Source organism: Meleagris gallopavo, chromosome 1, assembly GCF_000146605.3.
Source record: "Meleagris gallopavo isolate NT-WF06-2002-E0010 breed Aviagen turkey brand Nicholas breeding stock chromosome 1, Turkey_5.1, whole genome shotgun sequence".
NCBI classification, from domain to species: Eukaryota; Metazoa; Chordata; class Aves; order Galliformes; family Phasianidae; genus Meleagris; species Meleagris gallopavo.
Genome location: NC_015011.2, coordinates 17,034,462 through 17,051,385, shown reverse-complemented (window position 1 = coordinate 17,051,385; position 16,924 = coordinate 17,034,462).

The following is a 16,924-nucleotide window of genomic DNA, read 5'->3' as shown; positions in this document are numbered from 1 at the left end:
ATTTTACTGGCATTTTTATCCACTGTAATCCATCAATATGGTATGACACATCAAAGCTAGACTTTAATCTTTTAAATTAATATTTTAAAAAGATTGCGAGTGTTTTGATTTGGATCCTTGGAAAAGCTTTTTATTTTCACGAATGAAAGGCAGATCTCAATGTTCGTTTATAATTTTACTGGTCCACTGATGATATTGCTTTCTTGACTAGGCAAAACTATCATAACAGAATTGAAGTTAGAATTTTATTTCTTTTATCAGTTACTGGCTCTCAGTAAATCTCAGATAAGGTTTCTCTACATAAAAAACTGTCACCAGTGAAATTCCAATAGCAATATTCATAAGAGCTTTTATTCTTTTTAATTTGGAGCACTCTTAACAGCATTCTCAACTTATACAATAGAAATATATAGAATAACAGTGTTCACAAAAGAGGCAAAAGAAATTTTACCATTTTCAGATTTGTGGCTGCTACATAAAATATTTTGAAATGAACAGGAAACATATATTTGTTAGAAAACAATTTCTATTAAAAATTTCTGATGTTTGTGTGGCAAAATGATTTGTACCGAGGGGAATCCCATCAAAATTAAAAGTTGAATCTCCTCATAGAGTGGTGAGACACAATCCTACGCATCTAGGGCTAGAATCCTTGGCATCACCTAGAGGCTTTAACTATGAAAAAAAATATATCAGTAAGACTAAAGTGGATCCAGGTTGCAATGTGAGACAGCTGCTGAGAATCTGTGTTAACCAAATATGTATTTTATGGTTTCACTACCAACTACATGTATCTTGGTTCCACTCACTGAACTTATAACTGGATCACATTAGATGCAATCATGGAACACATCTTCCAGTTGGATTTAATCCAAAAAGACTGGGAGATTTGTTCTGAAAGTGCTTTAGTCCACTCTGCATCACGTTGTGCCTCTCCCAGATGCAAATAACTGATTGTATTTTGTTGCTATGATAACTGATCAAAATAACTGATCATATCTTGATCCTATGATCCTTGCTTGTATTAAATGATGGGAAGAATTATCCATGAGATATGTAAGGTTCTGCTCTTTGTTCCCAGAGCAGTTTGTACCTTTCTAGACCCACTGAAAGTCTTAAAAATGCCTTCCTATTCGAATGGCTAACATTTAGGAACCTCATTTTCTGTCTACGCCCATTCTTGCATTTATGACTACACAGTGACTACAAATAGTGCATGTTTTTACCATACACAATGACTTAGAAAGTAGTGAATAGTATCTCCTCTTCTGATGTCAACTTAAAACTTACCAAGCTGAAGCAAACCTCAGTTCTGTCCCACTTCATAGATTAAAACTCCAATTACTTAGTATGTCAAAGTGCTGCTGCTGCCTTATTTTATAAAATAACTCACTCTAATATTCAGGGTCTTTACTCAGAATATAGACTGTAATATATAGATTGCAATAGAAACGACATTTCTAGAACTGGCTCCTCACTCTGTACACTGTCTGACTTATCTAGACAGGATCACTGCCTGAAGATCTTCAAAGTCTATAACTCTGGTGGCCTCTGAGGACACACAGTCTTTATTTTACAAAACCTAACCACAGAGGATTCATTTGGTACCTCACTTTCCACCACTGATGGTTAGTAATTCAAACATAATGTGCTGTATACTAGAAAGAATTATCTGATGCTATTCTTTTAACTAAATAGATGAGACTTTTTCTTCCTTTGGCAAAAATCAAAGGTCTTGGGGAGGGGTTCAATAAAAATATGACAGAAAAATCATGGCCTTTGTAAGAATTGACTTTAATATCTTACAGACTCAATTTTTACCTAGCCCTACTTGAGTGCTTCTTGAGAGTTTCCTCTGTTTTATAATGATCCAAACTTAGCTTTCATCTGTATGACAAAGATGTTTTAGATCTACGTGCATTTTGAAGATACAGGATACAGAAATCCTGCTCCACAATGTTCACCTTCTTTTTACTTGGGGAAAGATTCCTGGAAAAGACAGGTTGAGGAAGAATTGGTTCTTAGTGTATATCCAGAGAATTAATAGCTCTAAATCACCAGTCATGATTTATGTCCTTTCTACTGTTGGCTCATTACTTGCATCCATATCTTCTCTCACTAAAAGTCCACTAAAATGCTTTTTAATTTGCTGGTACAGTTTCACCACCACCCGTAAGAGAAAAAGGAGAGCTCTTCCTACCTGCAATTGAGTAGTTAAGACATCAGTTTGTCTTTGAAAATGGCCAAAAATAAATAAATCATATTCTATACTATCTAAAGAGACAAATCATTCCAATCAAAGTGGTCATTTACCAGACTACAAGCATTTGAATAGCTTTTTTTTTTCTTTCCTTACAGTATCTAAAAAAGATTTTGTTCTTTTTCATTCGTTATGTGATAGAATCCTATGCAACACTAGAATAAATAATAACTTATTCCTTATAATGTTTAATGAAGCCAGAATACTGCCCATTGGTCTTAGAAGCCTTCTAAGGAAAGGAATAATTTAGGATGTAAAGCAAATAAAAAATATATTTTTAATATTTTTAATTTAATTTTAAATTAAAAAAAAATTGCAAAGCAAAGTATTCTTAAGAATTTTCATTCACAAAAATCACAATGCCTCAATGCCTATGTCAGCATTTAAGCTATGTTAAAATAGTGAGAGATTTTCACTAGAAATTTACACAACAGTAAGGCTGTTATGAAAAAGATAATACTTTCGTATTGGAAACAAATCTATGCATATCCTAACTATTGCACTGACTACTAATCTTTGATTATGTTTTATTATGTTTGATTATCTTTGATTATAATACATAAAATCTGCTTACAAACAACTTTTTTGTATGATTTTTTTTTTGCAGTTTTGTAATACACATTTTCATCTGCATTCTATTTGCAAAAAACTTAAAAAATGCTTTAAAAATAACTAAGATTATATCATATCAAGGGTAAACAAATAGAGCCTCAATACTTTTTCAGAGATAGACAATTAACTTGAAAGCTTAAATAATGCTTCTGCACACAGTTAAGGTCACTAGCTAATTTATGTTCCCTTGTGGAAACCAGGCGTACTTTTATCTGCAGAGGAAGTTATTCTAGGGTGAATAATACACAAATCTACAAAGATATTTACTAGTCACCTTTAACCTTTTCTGATGGTTATTTATGACAAAAAAATGTTCTAACTCCTAATTAAATGATAGTAAGATCACGATGGAATGCCAATCTTCTTATTAATGCTCTAAGGATCATTAAAAATGTACTTTAACTCTTGCTTCCAAGAATATAAAAAATGTTTTCTGAAGCAGGAGCAATTATATTCCTCTTTTTTTTTTTTTTCTGGCTATATGTAATAACTCTTAGTAATTCTGAAGACAATGACGAAAGGCTGGTTCACTTAAATGTGTACTGGACTTCACCCACAAAGTAAAAAATAAACACTCTCTTAGTATTTCACATTTAAATCAGAATAACTTCTATCTGATCCCAATTATTGGTGTGAAAGTATGCTATTGATACAATCACTCAATGGATACAATGAACTCCAAGCGATTGCCCATTATAACATTTGGACAATGTATCCTTAAAAATAAAGGCAAAACCAACTCAGGCAACTGAAACCACAAGCATTAACAGAAGGAAGTTGAAAGACACTGTAATAATGTTAAAACTTAATGGGCCATGTTCCCTGGAAATACCACTCTAGGGTTGTTTGTACAGAAGAGAGGTGGGCCCATTTCTTTGTATTTCATGACCTCTATTGAAACCTGGTAACAATGGCAAAGAACTGAAAAATATATGTCTCCAATATTCGGCAGACAACAATAAAAAGGAGATCTTAAACTGTGTTTATGTACAAGTAACAGCCATTTCCCCCTTGGGCTTCTGTCCTGCAAAAACTTATCATAATATACACTGGTAGTTTCAATAACTTCACTATGTTCAACAAATGTCATCCAAACTGGAGATTTAAACCTTGCCTACGCCAGAAAAGGTTTTCACTTATATCTATACTTGTATATTTAAACCATTCAATCTTTCAAACAGCAGCACTGTTACAGCAGGCTTTTGTCCATCTAGCACATAAACTGGAGATCCACGCTTAGTAGGGCTCCTCTGGCTACCATAAATTATATCAGTAAAATCCAGACACATACATTCAACTTTGTCAGCTGTATCAGCTGAAAAATAGGAAATTAATCCCTGCGAACTCAGTTATGCTTGAAAATTGTAAGTACACTTGGACTACTATTTGCTAAGTATTGCATGAGTATTTACAAAGAAAAATATGTGCTCCCAGATGAAAATAAATAAATAAATAATCTATTTTATTTTAGAATGCAACATAAAAACTGATGAATCAGCTGAATAATTCTGGCATGCTAACGTGCCTACCTCTAATACTGAAATAACTACTAATAATTCAAAAATAGCCAAGGAAATAAAGAACTAGCAGCAGGAGATGTCTGCAGTGGAAGCAGCATTAGTTTCAGTGGTAATCTAGACTTTCCATCCCCACAATATATCTTAAGCCCTTTATCTGATTACAGAACTCAGAAAGATAAGAAAATTGAGGAGTTCTTCAAACAGCAAGGTAAAATCCCTCTATAAGTAACTGGCAAATCCACCCAATGTTAAACTGACATATACACATGGGATAGATTTTAAATTTACCTCCATATCTTTACTTTAAAAAAGTAAACAAGCATCAGCCTGTGCTAGCCTCTAACCCAAGCTTTCCTCCCCCTAATGTGGAATTCTATCTGATAGTACCTGAGAATATCTGAGCTATCTGAGAATGAAAAATCATTCTGCCTGAACACCTAATTTCCCCTCTCTTCCAAAAACAGCCCTGTAAATCTACTTATATTCTGTTGGTTGTGGTGAGGTAAGTAAATGGGTATTCAAATTGGTCCAAAAAATACTTTTTATATCAAGGACATTTAAATAATTTGAACTATGATAATCCAAAGACAATATATTTAAGAAATATTCCATAATCTACTTTTTTTTTAATAAAATACATTACTATAACACCGAAAGCAAAAAGCTTCAACCTGGAGATTTTCATAATGCATAACTGCCCATCATTGACTGGACCTGGTATGTCTTAGAAATTGTTTCTTAAGTATCTAAGAGTGAAATTAGGGAAAGAAAAAAATATCAGTCACTTGTATTAAGAAAGAAAAATATCCTCCATTTATTCCATTGACAATTTTTAATACTTCACTGCTCCTCAACAAGCAATTTGTAACTCGTTTGGATGTTATGACTACGTCCAAAATGTTCAGTGCTTGTAAAAAAAATGAAGCAAACAAAAAGAGCACACATGAAAAATAAAACCCAAGCACTGAACTTAAAAATAGTAATACTCTTGGTTTTCATTTAAATAGTTTGGCTGCTAAATTTTCTAAAGATATACTTGTTACTAAACACGTTCCCTTTCTTCACAATTTGCCTACGTGCTAATGATTTCTTTATAGTCCTACCAAATATCTCCGCAGAAATAAAAGTGCTTTGCTTTCACACACTGTAAGTGTGTGATTAGAATTACTCAGCTGTTGGATGAATTGACAACCCAGTTTCTGAACAGGTTATGAATACATAAGCAGCCCCTTGAAACACAGCAGAAATCACGCAGTATGAGAAATGCTCGATAAGACATAATACCTACACATCAACATGCAAATATGGAGAGATAGCAGTTTCTAGCCTAGTTTTTGAATCTTAATACACAAAAAATTTGATCCAGACCCCACTGCAATAGAAAAATATGGGTAACTTTGTGTGGACTCTAATCAGGTGATTTGTTCTTTTTTTTTTTTGGATTTGTAAAGATTTTGCTCATGATCTCAAGGAAGCAACAAGTTTTTTCAATGGATGAAACAAGATGATGTAGCTATTGTGAACCATGATTGTTGCTATACAATTTCAGAGGGAGAGAAAACTAGGGCATGTACTGTGAATCCTAGCACTGTGTCACAATGTGGTAATGAAACAGCACAGTAAGACTCTGGTGCTGTGAATAAAGAAGGGAAGACTGTTCTCACACTGAGGTGAGCATGAAGTCTTTTTCCAAAATCCTGTTTGTTTCATAATGAATACTCATTTCTCATTATATCTTATTATCACCTAAGACCCTGACCAAAGCCAGACAGAAATCTGATGTTAGTAATGGGAATTCTTTCAGGTGTTGAATACTCATCAGTGAGGCACAAAACATTCACCCCTTAGACAGTTTAAGTCTTTTTTTACAAGACTTGCAGCAATGGTTCAGATCCCACAAACGAAGAAGCACTGTGATGAAGCAGTGTTTTCTGTCACCTTACTTCTCAGTGCATATTATGCCAGCTTTCCTGATTCCTAGATTTAAATGGCCATTTACAGTCAGTGTCATTTTGCCTGAAACCAACTACAAGGGTAGTCTGATAAATATCCTGTACTTTTCAGAAATAATTTAATGAATAAAGTAGATTCATTTAGGTAGGCTGATTTTTTTTTTTTTTAACATAAAATACCTTGTGCTAGACTGCACAAGTAATCACAAGTAATTACTTGTGATTTTCAAAAGGAATGTTCTTAAATAGTAACAAAAAAGAAATACACTGTGCACAGTTTTAGATATATCAATTCTAAACTTCTTTATTTAAATTGCATTACTTTTATACGCTTGGATATAACTTACTAGTATAACAAATTAATCCGTACAATCTCTTTGTAAGAGATAAGAATACTCTGTGTCATCTGATCTGAAATATGCATAAATACATACCTAAGCTAGAGCAGTTTCCCAGATAATTGCTTTCCACTAACATTTTATATGCAGGAAAGTTTCTTTATGTTTCACGTATAAAATATGGCGGTAGTCTCAAACTTGACTTTATCAACTTCTCATTCCAATCATATGTGAGAAGATTCAACAATAAAAAATTATTCATATTAGGAATAATTTAAACTAGATAACTGAGTGAACATATGCATACAGGCACCTGTGATTCAGTTTTTTTCAAAACTGTTTCTTTAACTTTTTATTTATTTATTTTTTAAGTCACATATTCTGGAATACAAGTATTTCTACTTCTCATTCAATATGTGTGGAAAAAAATTATGTTCAAAATGTTTCCAATGACAACCTCTAAAAGAAGAACTGCATATGCAAATAGCTTGTATTCAATATGAACTGGTTGACTGTACAAGCAAATTCCTACTTTCCCATGGTAAATGTATTACTTAGCAAAATCATAGAAGTTTACAGATTACATATTTTAAAAGTGATCAAAATAAGATTAGGTTATTGAACATAAGTAAGTAATAATGTTGAAATCTTTACCATAATCAGTGGGTAGTTAGTCAACTAAGCAGTCCAGCTTACTAGACATTTAGTATTAGGTAAATTGAATTTCTCATTGCACTCTATTGACAAGGGTAGATTTTCTTCGTTTTTCACACATAGGTATCCTACATCTGTGACACAGGGAACTCCGCCCATTCTCCCTTTCATGCTACAGAATGGTATACATCTTAGAAGTTTTATCTTCATGTAACAGTCTCTTATTCCAATCACAGTACTTCAAATGCTCAGGTATCTCAAATGGTAAGAAATGCCATATAGGCAATTAAAAGAAATGATGGAATGCTAGATCTCCATCAACTATAATGGGAGGTTAGACACCTGTTGTCACGTAGGCACCAGAATTTAAATACCCTTCTACAAATGTTTTAAATTGAGAGAAAATCACTCGTTTTCTGATAGACATTGAACTGAACTGACTTCTTACTCTTCTGTATCAGTTGATAACTTGGATTTCAACAGAAGCTCCATGAACATTAATCATCTTTTAACAACTTTAGACATCATGTTTCATTTTGCTTTACAAGTACTAAAGGATCTGTTTCAGGAGTAGAAAAATATACAGAACTGCATGGCATCGGAAAACATAGAAAGACAGAAAAAAAGACTACCACTTTAAATGTGAAACCATTAATAGAAATGTAATTCAGTGTAATCTGAAAAAAATGAGGCTCATCCTACTGCGAGATTTTTTTCACAGGATGTTAAGACTATGAAATCAGGCAAGGATATTAAAGAACTGCATGCCTTGAAATACTGCAAATAAGTTGTTGGGGTTTTTATTCTGGTGAAAAGGGAGAAGGGATGTGTTTGTTACAAATATTCTTACATGCTATTTGGTAAACTAAAAAGCATTGGTATTCTTTTTCTTTAAATCTGCAGCACTGCATGCTGAAAGTGACCTACATCACTCTCCATATAGTACATCAAATAATCCATTATTTAACAAATCAGTGAAGCACCTCTAGTAAATGAAAGGAACCTATAGCTTTAATCTCACTTCGATTAACTTCATTCTTCTCAGAAAGCAGACCTCAATTTATATCAATTTGCAGTAATCTTTACAAGAAAATGCTACTTCACTTACACATGCTGTTTGACAGCAAAATGAATTTCTCAGGCATTTGGATACTCTATGATAGTTCCAATAAAAATTGCCCCTAGTAACAATGTGGAAGCTGAACACTTTCTGTCTGCTTAAATGATTTCTTTGGTTAGACAGATGATGAGGTTTAATGATGTATGTTGTGAATTCTCTCCACTAACAAATACAAGTAGCACTTTGATCAGTGAAAAGACCTCAAGGACATTTGGTACAGCCATTTAAGCTTTCCTTCATGTTTCTATAGACAGGAGCTTTGCTAATGTATAAGGATATACAATTATATATCACTGTAAATGACCAAATTAATTAAATATTTTCTGAAGGACAGTAAACTAGCATTTTTTTTTTTGCCGATGGGGAAACCATGGAAGAAGAATCTATCAGAATAATGTTTTCTAAGTGGGGCCATCTAAACATGATTAGTTAATTACCAAATTAGTAACTATACTTAATTTAGGTAGCCCAATTCTGTTGAGTATCCGTACCTCTTAATTACTGATTATTCTTTAACACTCTTGTATCTGAGTGCAATTTTTCAAGATGTAAAGACATGGCTCTCACAGACACTCAGATAGTTACCTCATTTATTTGCTTAACTACAGTGAGACTTGGAAAACAGTGCAGAAATAGAGGCTTCAGGATAATCTGTACATCTACTTACTTTTGCAGAGCTAGGTGTAAATCTATAAGATTGTTCATTTCCAAAAGAAATGCTGAGAACTCTTTTTAAATTGTTCCCTAATCTTACAAATCACTTCGAGCCCTAGAGAAGCTGATACCTTTGCCAGAATAACATACCTACAACTAAATTTGGACACACCAAGACATCTGGTGATTAAGTCCCAGCAGATCAGCCAGTTCATTTATTTTTCACTTCTGATGTTTTTACACTCAAATAAATCTATATAAAACATACACACTGGAAAATATTTGGCAGCAGGAATGAAGCATGTATGAACCTGTTAGTTAGCACATACATAACAACCAAGGAGTCTGTGGAAGGGGCAGTTAAAACAAAAGTAGGATTGCTACTTTCAAGTTTCCATACCAAGATAGAGAGATCTGGATTGTAAGTGCTTTAGCTTTCAACTGTAAGACATACATATGACTCTTCTCTGCAGCCTTCTCTATTTGAATAACATAATTTTTTCTTGTTACCAAGTGCAACACCTATAGCGGAAAGGATCAGGAAAAGCTTATTCCAAAATAATCTGTCTGAAGACTGAGAAATTCCCTGCAGCATAGGAGATGGGGGTTCATAGTGTTGCTTCTAATCCATCTGCACAAGGTTAAAAGTGTTAGACCATCAACATAGAACTTAAATGAGTATAGGGCTCCAACATAATATCCAGGTAAAGAAGTGGGTTCTTATTTTAAGATTTTCAGTGCTAACTACTTGATTGTTATAAAAAACAGACATCAGTGTTCCCAACCATAAGCAGAACTGGACACCTCACCATTAACATTTATGCAGATTTGGGGTTGACTTGAGCTCCAGGCCAAATTTACATATCTGTGTCTAGACTTCTATTCATTTGCTCATACTCTATTAGGAATACGTGGCAAGGTTTTGGTATCAGGAGGACTGACGGGCTGGTCTCTGAGCAGAGACCAGCAGCTGCCCTGTGTGAGATAGGAGTCTGCTTCAGCTGCTCCAAAAGGGACTCACCACTGGGCAGAGCTGAGCCGTAAACTGCACTGGTTGTGTCTCTGGGAGAGGAGCTTTAAGAAAGGGGAAAAATCTGCTGAGTGAGAGGAATGAGAAAATGTAGAAAGAAACAGCCCTGCAGCCACCAAGGTCAGTTGCTCTAGGTATGGAGCAGAAGATCCCTGCAGCTCAGGAGAGACCCATGGAGTAGCAGGTCATGCCCCTGCAGCACATGGGCACCATACGGAGCAAATCTCCATGCGCAGCCTTGGAGGAGCCCATGGGGCAGCAGTGGATATGACCTGAAGGAGGTACAGCCCATGGAGAGAACCCACAGGAGCAGTACTGGGCCAGAGCTGAAGCCCTTGAGGAGCAAGCCTGCAGTGGGGAGGAGGGCTGGGGGAGCTGCTGCTCATGAAGACCTGTGCTGGAGTAGTGTGCTTCTGAAGGATAGGCCCCATGGCATGGAGCCACGTTGGAGCAGTGCTTGAAGTGCTTCAGTATGTGGGAAGCCCATGTAGGATGAGTTCAGGAAGGATGGCAGCCCACTGGAGCAGAGGGAGAGAGTGATCACGAAGGAGCAGCAGAGACAAAGCTTTATGGACTAACTGCCACCCCCATTACCCTTTCCTCCCTTGTGAGGAGGAGGTGGGAAGGTGGATAGAGATAAAGATGTTTTTAATTTGCTTTTTTCTTTTAGTTTCTTACTGCTTTAGACTGTTAGTAATAGGCAATAAATTACATTAATCTCTCTAAGCTGACTCTGTTCTGCTTGTGACAGTAATTGGCAAGCGATTTCCTAGTCCTTATCTCAACCCTTGAGCTCTTTTTTACACTGTATTTTCTCCCAGTGTTACTTAGAGGAGGGGGAGTGAGACTGTGATGGGGTAGAATTTAGCTAGCCATCAGCGTGGAACCAACACCCCCCCACACACAGGTACCTGGTGCATTTTGAATTGTTTTTAGTGTGTCTGAACTCCAGCAGGTGATTCAAGAAGAATTATGCCCAAATTGCCATCCTCAGGCTAACATTTTTTGACACTTTAGCGCATCACAGATGTGTTACATGCCTATCATGGTGTAACTGTATATAATCCTCGATCTGTTTGTTCAAAAGAGTCTAAATTACGTAACATCTGATCAAAAGTAGGCATTACTTTAACTGTCTCAATAGGGTTTGTTGACACTAGAGAGTGTGCTTCAACGTATCAAAGATATCAAAGTTTACTTCATGATTTATCATGAAATCATTCTCATCACAAAATGATTATCAAAAATCATGAACTTGTTTCAAAAAGCTGAAAAATGTCTTTCTGATTTTCAGTTCTGTGGTTTAACAAACAGTTAGAGACAATGGAGAAATTAATGTTAGTAAAATGTTTTCTCTGTGATGTTTCTCACTGACTATAAAGCAAAAGAAACTCCCAGAAAAGACATCTTTCGATTTGGGATTTCTAACTAAAGATGTCAGTCCTAAAATTCCTTTGTTACATTATCTTAGATTGTTTTGCACCATGTTACACTGTGAGCATATGTATAATTAATATGGCAGCAGCAAATCCAAACATATGGATTTGCATGTTTTGTGTTGGCCTTTTTTAAAAGGATAACAATCTGAACAAACACGAACAAACTCTCTTGCCCTTCACTCTTCCCTCCCTCTGGGGTTAGCATTGTGCTAAGAGCAAAGGCAGACAGTTTACAAAGCTTTTTGATGTTTAAATTTACAGACATCTAAACAAATGTTATAATTTTGCAGTAAAGTTTTATTTATTCGTGACCTTTAGGTGATTTGTGGACAACTACTTGAGTAGTGGGTGTCTGACTGAAGTTTGGATTAAAGATTCCTGAGAAAAAAGGCTTTTTAAAAATAAATCTGTGTACTTCATATATAGATGAAAAAGATAGATTTACTTAGGTACCCATCAGTTCAAGAAATAATATTTCACTGCATTTCTATTTTGTTGTTCTGACATTGATTATTTCAATTTTAAGATAAATCTGAGAGCTATTTAGGCAACATAGTACACATATAAAAGTGATGAGGCTTTATTAATTCCATAAATGACAACTGAACTTGGCTTGGATGGTACTGAAGATCTGGATAAAAATTACCTTTAAAAATTAAAAAAAGAAAAAAAAACAACCAACAACGAGGGGGATGGGGGGAGGAAAAAACAATACACAACAACAAATTAACACAAATAGGTAACAGTTTTTAGCAGTGCAGTTTTTGTATGTGGTGCCCATTCTGGTGCACAAGAGTATTGGCAGCTAAAGCAGAGATGCACCCAGGCAAATTACAGCTTTCCTGAGGATAAAAGGAAGGGGGAAAGCACCATATGTGTTTAAAATTAGAAACTCCTCTCAGAGCTGATGATTGCAGTTAAATATAAATGAGGGAATCCAGCCCATGACTGTCAAACAGAAACAGCTCCATAGCCTTAAGGGCCCTTCTTAAAACCATCTGAGTTCTAGCCTGCTGAAAGTTAAGAAAGGTGATCAGTCATGCATCCCACAATCATATAGAAAAAATACTTAATAAGAGTCATAAGATATTTGACCCAAAAGATTTGATCTAATATTCTTTATATAATATAAAATTATCTTGCTTGACTTCATCAGAAGTCCCTGAGGAGTTATTGCATAGTCACTGCTACTGTGTTTTATTAACTGCCCATTTTTCCTTAAATGAACCTTGCTTAAGATGCCTACTCATTTCAGCTTTCATAAAGGTCATTCCTGATTTTGAGAGTACGGATGAAATACAGAAATACTGATATTCTTTGCCTGGCTTTTATGACTTCCTCATTTTCCCGTGTTCATGTTCCCTTTACTCTCTTCATTCCCCTTCTTTTCCCTTTTGGCTCATGCTCATTTTGTGCATGGATGCCTGAGGACATTTAAAAAAAAAAAAAAAAAAGGGTAAAAAAAAATAGATATTTTACTACTCTTTTAACAAGTTAATAGAAGAAATAGTAAATAGTCAAGGATGAAGCTACATCAGAAACACAGAGCCTTCTTCTTTATCTGGTAGACACAAAAAGCCTGTTTCCTAATCAACAGCAAGCTATCTAGAAAGAAATTCTACCAAAGATACTTATTCCATTCAATGGGTAGTTATTCAATTAAGATGAAATACACTTCAGCCGTGAAAGGAGGGAAAATCTATCAATCTTAAGTGATCTGAAGAAAGAAACAATAGAACAAAAGTCAGGAAATACATAGGCTTGTTTCTCTGCTTATTTGCATTTTTTTTCCTCTAGTAATACATTATGCCAGTATAAATGAGTGCATGACCAATGACCAAGATTCATATTTATTCTTCTATAAACCTACAGGAAATCACTCAAGCTATTGCTCTTGCAACTAAAACATCTGCACTGTCATGGATTTATTTCATATTACAGTCTTAATTAGCTCATATGGGCATAAAATCTAAAGATGAAAAATGTCTTTCCTAATACAAGGAGGCAGGGTTTTCAATATCTCAAATCCTATTTATTTTCCTTTCAGAGATGTTACAGTATATAAAAAATCCGTGGCCTCCATGAAAAGCTCTGTATATCAGAAATTAGAGTTCCTACAAAAAGGATTTAAAATCATGAAGTAATAATAAAATTTCCTCTGTGAAATTCCTTTCACATAAGAATTTTTACCTAAAATAAACTTACAAAATGGTTTAAAAATACAGGAGATGCAGTAATTCTACCAGCTCTGCAAGCACATGGTATTATATTTTTGCTTGTATTTAATTTTTACATTTATTTGAGAGAATTAAATTCCAACAGAAGGAAAAACAACAATTTTGTACAACATACCAATATGTCCCGGAAGTCAAGAAATTGAAAAATGACATTTTTTTTCTCAGATCATTTGCAGTTACCATACTCATAGGTGATCTCTCGTTATTTATTTTTCAAGCAGCAATGATTTTTGAAGCTGTCACCGACCCCTTAAAATTGCTAAAAGGTTTCCATTTGTTTCCAGATTTTAATGACTTCTAAAAAGTCAGCTTCAGTTTAAACTTTCAGAGCTCATTCTCAGCCCCAAAGTAATTTCAGCAGAAATCAGAAATGTCCTCCTGAAACTCACTAATTTGACATGCCCATACAAAGTGATTGGGAGGGCTGGAAACATATGATTAGTGGAGCTTTATAGTGGAACAACCACATCACATTATATGCAGATTGCACCGCATCATGGTTATATCTCCCTTAACCCCTTGATATCAGCATGTCTGATAGGAGACACTGTCCTGATTTAAAAACACATACACAATGCATCTACCCCGGGGGGAAAGAAATAAAAAAATGCCAAAGTCAAAAAGAGACAGCAACTTGATACTTTGCTTGGCTGACAGGGGAAGAACTGATTTCACCCATCAGTAGAGATGGGAATGCAGGAAATGAAAAACATAATGCAAAAATAAAATAGATAGCAATTGAAATTTTACATCTGGACATGCTCAGTGATGATCAGCTAAGATTTTGGCAGAGCATGATGAAAAACCATCTTCTTTGTGACCTCGCTGCACATTTTCTCTGCCCAGCTTGGCAGGCACATCTGCTACTGGAACAATTTGCATGAGGCAAATTTTAATTGAGTCACTGAAACACACAGCCGTAGTCTGCAAAAACCAAATAGATCAAACCTGCTTTTCCATCCGAAAAAGAGAATAATACAACTGTGAGAAAATAATAATTGGTCCAGTAATATTAAAGTATTTCCAATTTCTGCTGTTTTGCATATTTCAAGCCTAAATCCTTTTCTTCTTCCTTTTCTAAATTAATCTTTTTTTTTCTTTTTTTTTTCCCTCTCTGCAAACGTATCTTGCTACAGCATACCCCGACATGCTTCTTTCCCTGTTAACTTACCCTTCCAAAATGATTGAATCTTAGCAATCATGTTACCCAGAAAAACAGCAGTAGCAACACAACTGGAAGTTCACCCAGACTTTAACCACTGGTCTCAGTAAAATCACTCTCCCAATTAAGGATGGCTAGATGCAAAAATTAAGCAAAACAATTTCTATTTATCTTTCATTTGAAAATAACAAAGAATATGTAAAATCATTCCATTAAGGTAACTATTTAGATAATGTTTTATTTAAATCTGAATGCTGACACTGAGATTCCCATTGAAGTCTTTACTTGGCCACGCACATATCCTATGTAAAAATGAAAGCTGATATCTCTTAACTAAAGTCCCAATTTTGTAAATCATTTATCGATTTAAATATGTCTGTTTATGTGAATATACATAGACACAGAGTATACACTGCTCATTAACAGTGTGCAATAGCATCACTGAGTTCTCACAATACTGTAAGTGATCAGCACTGTCTTGAGATGACAAGCAGGTAACCACATAACCACATACAGTTCATAAGCAATTCTCATCTGCTCACCATACCGAGAGTGCAGCATGTGGCCAGTCTGTTGACATAAAGATTTTGGGGTAATGCAAATTCTGTGACAAAGAAAATGAACTGGACAAGTTTTGAGAGCTAGATTGCAGCTTGCCACAGTACCAAGCTGCATACCTTGCCCAACACTTTCAGAGTAAATCCTCAAAGCAGCTCTGCTAAGCACACAGTATACAGTTTTGGCTCTTTCCCACATGAAGATGTTGAACTGCAGCTCACGCAGCCATGAAGGCTGGCCAGACATATCCACCCTGCAGCTGAGTTGGTTGACATAAAAATACTGGTCTAAAACTTGGAGAAATCCCTGGCCAACTTTACTGACTTGTGAAGACCTAGAAATGTTCTTTGTCCTTGCAACAAAAGAGACCAGTATCTTTCTAGGATTTTAGATAAGCTTTCCAGTCATGTACCTCAAAAGCAAATACAATAGACAAAAAGTGGAGATACCAGACATGGCCTATAAATCTACTACTAGTTTCAATAAGAGATATACCCAGCTTTCAGCTAGATGCAGTGTAGCATCCAGTCTACATCTTTCTCACAATTCTCTGTTCATCCAATGACATAACGTCTATGGATACTCCATGAGAGCTCACATTTTTCTAGGAGAAAGTAACTGTTAAAGGTTCCTTACTGAAGACAGAGATCATGAAAGATATTCTGAATATACTTTTATTTCTTTTAAACAGGAAAAAGAAATTAGCTTATTTAATTGATTTTTTTGGACAGCATCAGCATTCTACTAGTGGTAGAACAATTTCTTTAATAATGAGCATGTTTTTCCATGGATATATACAAAGTTTGTTTAACAGGAAAATGTAAGATGTAAAACTCAGCAATACATTTCAGAAAAGGGATAGGAGAAAAATGTAATTGTGCAATAGGACTAAATATAGCATAAGACTTCTAATTTTCAATCTAATTTCATTTCATATTGTATGTTTTCATCAGAGTATCAAAACAACTCAAAAACGTTTTCATGTTCTGTGTACTATATCTTTTTTTCCAAGCATATCCATAAATTTGCAATTGCATACCTAAAAAAGGATACACTTATTCTTCATCTTTTTTTTAAATATTCTGACAATTCATTGACAGTATTGCAATCTGCACTCTGGTTCACATGCAGTACTGGCTGCAGACCCATTAGGACTAGGAAATTGAGTCAAGAAAGCATGCAGGTACACACTGTTTTCTAAATACAGAGATCAGGCCAAGAGCCAGCACACTGTAAAATGGGAAAGTATCCAAAAGAGAGCTTTATGCTGTTCTCAGGCATAAATATTTATCAACCAGTGCAAGAGAATGTGACATTCCTCCACAAGCAAAGAATTTGCTCAGAAAGCATTCGAGAAGAGACAGACGGGAGAAAAAAGAAGACGGGGG